Genomic DNA, 4,959 nt, shown 5'->3' with positions numbered 1-4,959 from the left:
GGGTTATTGTAATACAGGAGGAGCACTCTGTGGTGTCCTGTCTGTGCTGGGTTATTGTAATACAGGAGGAGCACTCTGTGGTGTCCTGTCTGTGCTGGTTTATTGTAATACAGGAGGAGCACTCTGGTGTCCTGTCTGTGCTGGGTTATTGTAATACAGGAGGAGCACTCTGTGGTGTCCTGTCTGTGCTGGGTTATTGTAATACAGGAGGAGCACTCTGGTGTCCTGTCTGTGCTGGGTTATTGTAATACAGGAGGAGCACTCTGTGGTGTCCTGTCTGTGCCGGGTTATTGTAATACAGGAGGAGCACTCTGTGGTGTCCTGTCTGTGTTGGGTTATTGTAATACAGGAGGAGCACTCTGTGGTGTCCTGTCTGTGCCGGGTTATTGTAATACAGGAGGAGCACTCTGGTGTCCTGTCTGTGCTGGGTTATTGTAATACAGGAGGAGCACTCTGGTGTCCTGTCTGTGCTGGGTTATTGTAATACAGGAGGAGCACTCTGTGGTGTCCTGTCTGTGCTGGGTTATTGTAATACAGGAGGAGCACTCTGTGGTGTCCTGTCTGTGCTGGGTTATTGTAATACAGGAGGAGCACTCTGGTGTCCTGTCTGTGCTGGGTTATTGTAATACAGGAGGAGCACTCTGGTGTCCTGTCTGTGCTGGGTTATTGTAATACAGGAGGAGCACTCTGTTGTGTCCTGTCTGTGCTGGGTTATTGTAATACAGGAGGAGCACTCTGTGGTGTCCTGTCTGTGCTGGGTTATTGTAATACAGGAGGAGCACTCTGTTGTGTCCTGTCTGTGCTGGGTTATTGTAATACAGGAGGAGCACTCTGTGGTGTCCTGTCTGTGCTGGGTTATTGTAATACAGGAGGAGCACTCTGTGGTGTCTCCTCTGTGCCGGGTTATTGTAATACAGGAGGAGCACTCTGTGGTGTCCTGTCTGTGCTGGGTTATTGTAATACAGGAGGAGCACTCTGGTGTCCTGTCTGTGCTGGGTTATTGTAATACAGGAGGAGCACTCTGGTGTCCTGTCTGTGCTGGGTTATTGTAATACAGGAGGAGCACTCTGGTGGTGTCCTGTCTGTGCTGGGTTATTGTAATACAGGAGGAGCACTCTGTGGTGTCTCCTCTGTGCCGGGTTATTGTAATACAGGAGGAGCACTCTGTGGTGTCCTGTCTGTGCTGGGTTATTGTAATACAGGAGGAGCACTCTGTTGTGTCCTGTCTGTGCTGGGTTATTGTAATACAGGAGGAGCACTCTGTGGTGTCCTGTCTGTGCTGGGTTATTGTAATACAGGAGGAGCACTCTGTGGTGTCTCCTCTGTGCCGGGTTATTGTAATACAGGAGGAGCACTCTGTGGTGTCCTGTCTGTGCTGGGTTATTGTAATACAGGAGGAGCACTCTGTGGTGTCCTGTCTGTGCTGGGTTATTGTAATACAGGAGGAGCACTCTGGTGTCCTGTCTGTGCTGGGTTATTGTAATACAGGAGGAGCACTCTGGTGTCCTGTCTGTGCTGGGTTATTGTAATACAGGAGGAGCACTCTGGTGTCCTGTCTGTGCTGGGTTATTGTAATACAGGAGGAGCACTCTGTGGTGTCTCCTCTGTGCCGGGTTATTGTAATACAGGAGGAGCACTCTGTGGTGTCCTGTCTGTGCTGGGTTATTGTAATACAGGAGGAGCACTCTGTTGTGTCCTGTCTGTGCTGGGTTATTGTAATACAGGAGGAGCACTCTGTGGTGTCCTGTCTGTGCTGGGTTATTGTAATACAGGAGGAGCACTCTGTGGTGTCTCCTCTGTGCCGGGTTATTGTAATACAGGAGGAGCACTCTGTGGTGTCCTGTCTGTGCTGGGTTATTGTAATACAGGAGGAGCACTCTGGTGTCCTGTCTGTGCTGGGTTATTGTAATACAGGAGGAGCACTCTGGTGTCCTGTCTGTGCAGGGTTATTGTAATACAGGAGGAGCACTCTGGTGTCCTGTCTGTGCTGGGTTATTGTAATACAGGAGGAGCACTCTGTGGTGTCCTGTCTGTGCTGGGTTATTGTAATACAGGAGGAGCACTCTGGTGTCCTGTCTGTGCTGGGTTATTGTAATGCAGGAGGAGCACTCTGTGGTGTCTCCTCTGTGCTGGGTTATTGTAATACAGGAAGAGCACTCTGTGGTGGCCTGTCTGTGCTGGGTTATTGTAATACAGGAGGAGCACTCTGTGGTGTCCTGTCTGTCCTGGGTTATTGTAATACAGGAGGAGCACTCTGGTGTCCTGTCTGTGCTGGGTTATTGTAATACAGGAGGAGCACTCTGTGGTGTCCTGTCTGTGCCGGGTTATTGTAATACAGGAGGAGCACTCTGTGGTGTCTCCTCTGTGCTGGGTTATTGTAATACAGGAGGAGCACTCTGTGGTGTCCTGTCTGTGCTGGGTTATTGTAATACAGGAGGAGCACTCTGTGGTGTCCTGTCTGTGCCGGGTTATTGTAATACAGGAGGAGCACTCTGTGGTGTCCTGTCTGTGCTGGGTTATTGTAATACAGGAGGAGCACTCTGGTGTCCTGTCTGTGCTGGGTTATTGTAATACAGGAGGAGCACTCTGTGGTGTCCTGTCTGTGCCGGGTTATTGTAATACAGGAGGAGCACTCTGGTGTCCTGTCTGTGCTGGGTTATTGTAATACAGGAGGAGCACTCTGGTGTCCTGTCTGTGCTGGGTTATTGTAATACAGGAGGAGCACACTGGTGTCCTGTCTGTGCTGGGTTATTGTAATACAGGAGGAGCACTCTGATGTCCTGTCTGTGCTGGGTTATTGTAATACAGGAGGAGCACTCTGTGGTGTCCTGTCTGTGCTGGGTTATTGTAATAAGAGAGACAGGTGGGAAGATGGGAGCAGAGGGGCAACATAAATTTTTTTTATTAAACTGAATCTACTGCTTTAAAACAGTCACTCACCAAGTTGCAGAGCTGGCCGCTACTTCTGGCCCCTGCATGGGTCCCATTACTTTCTACAAACCAATTACCACTAATCATAACCTTGATGAGCGGCGGCTGCCCACTTTATTTTACTTTTGTGGCCAGGCCCCTGACAGTAGTACCAGTGGTACTACCCTGATGGCAGGCCTGTTTGCAGGAGTACTAACCAACTACGTCACAGATAACCCAAGTTTCAAGACCAATCAAAGTTATGGATTTTTGGCATCCCATGGAATATGGGAACAATAGGGAATTCTATCAGTAAGTATTCTGCCTGTTTCTTGGCTAATACTCCTAATCCAATTCCTTCTTCTAGCAGATTTTTTAAAGATTCTTTACATGCGGTGCTTGGTTTCGCCACAAGTTTGCGATATGTCGATTCATTGTCTAAAATGGTATGAACGTGTCTGGGGTATAAAGAGGAATCTAGAACAACTCCTGCTCCGTAAGATTTGGAGGACACAGTTATACGCTGGATATATGGTGAGCACCTCTGTGTTTTCACCTTTAGCCCTTATGTGTATATATGAACCTTTTAGATGGTTAACCCCTTAGTGACCACCAATACGCCTTTTCACGTGAGTCACTAATGGGCTTTAGGCTAGGCTGACACCTTTTCACGTAAGCCTAGTCTAAGTCCTGCACGGGTCTCCCGTGCAGGCTGGAGCCGGGGCTCTGCTGTCTGATGACAGCTGAGCTCCTGCTCCAACGCCCGCGATCGAAGTTTACTTCGATCGCGGCCGTTTAACCCGTTAAATGCCGCCGTCAATAGCGACCGCGGCATTTAACTTTGTTTACAAAGGGAGTGCGCTCCCTCTGTCACCCATCGGCGGCCCGCAAATTCAATCACGGGTCTCCAATGGGGTGTCATGGCAGCCGGGGGCTTGATAAAAGCCCCCAGGTCTGCCCTGGACATATGCCTGTTAGGGCGCACCGGAGGCTCGTCCTAATAGATTGCCTGTCAGATTTACACTGACAGGCAATAATGCTCTGGTATACGAAGTATACCAGAGCATTATAGCAGCGATCGGAACATCGCACAGTAAAGTCCCCTAGTGGGACTAATAAAATAAGTCATCAAAGTGAAATAAAGATTATTAATAAAAAGTACAGTACAAAAATAAATAAAACCATTTTTTTCCATAAAAAGTGGTTTTATTTAGTAAAAGTGTAAAAAAAAAAAAAAAAGTACACATATATGGTATCACCGCGACCGTAATGACTCCATTAATAAAGTTAATATGTAATTTAAACCGCAAAGTGAACACCGTAAAAAAAAACGCAAAAAACAATGGCGAAATTGCAATTTTTTTCCATTGCCCCCCAAAAAAGTCATAATAAAAATGAATCAATAAGTGCCATGCACCCCAAAACAGTACCATTCAAAACTACGTCTCGTCCCGCAGAAAACAAGCCCAAAAAATCACTACATTGATGGAAAAATAAAAAAATTACGGCTCTTGGAAAGCGACGATGCAAAAACAAATAATATTAGTTCAAAAGTGTTTTTATTGTGCAAAAGTCGCAAAACATAAAAAAACCTCTACATATGTGGTATCGCCGTAATCGTACCGACCCATAGAATAAAGGTAACATGTTATTTACGTCGCGCAGTGAACGGCGTCAATTTAAAAACGCATAGAACAATGGCGGAATTTCAGGTTTTTGTTATAATCCCCCCCAAAAAGGTTAATAAAAGTTAATATAAAAATTATATGTACCCAAAAATGGTGCTATTAAAAAGCACAACTAATCCCGCAAAAAACAAGTCCTCATATAGCTATGTAGACGAAAAAATAAAGAAGTTATAGCTCTTTGAATGCGACTATAGAAAAACGAATAAAATAGCTTGGTCATTAAGGCCTAAAATGGGCTGGTCACTAAGGGGTTAATCTTTACCCGCTAAGGTGGAAGGGTTGGTTCCAATGCCTAGTTATGGTGGTGTCTGAGGAAATAAAGGTCCTTTTAGACGTCCCGATACTGACCATGAAAACCAGC

Source organism: Rhinoderma darwinii (genome assembly GCF_050947455.1).
Source record: "Rhinoderma darwinii isolate aRhiDar2 chromosome 11 unlocalized genomic scaffold, aRhiDar2.hap1 SUPER_11_unloc_13, whole genome shotgun sequence".
Taxonomy (NCBI): Eukaryota; Metazoa; Chordata; class Amphibia; order Anura; family Rhinodermatidae; genus Rhinoderma; species Rhinoderma darwinii.
This window is presented reverse-complemented; position numbering follows the sequence as displayed.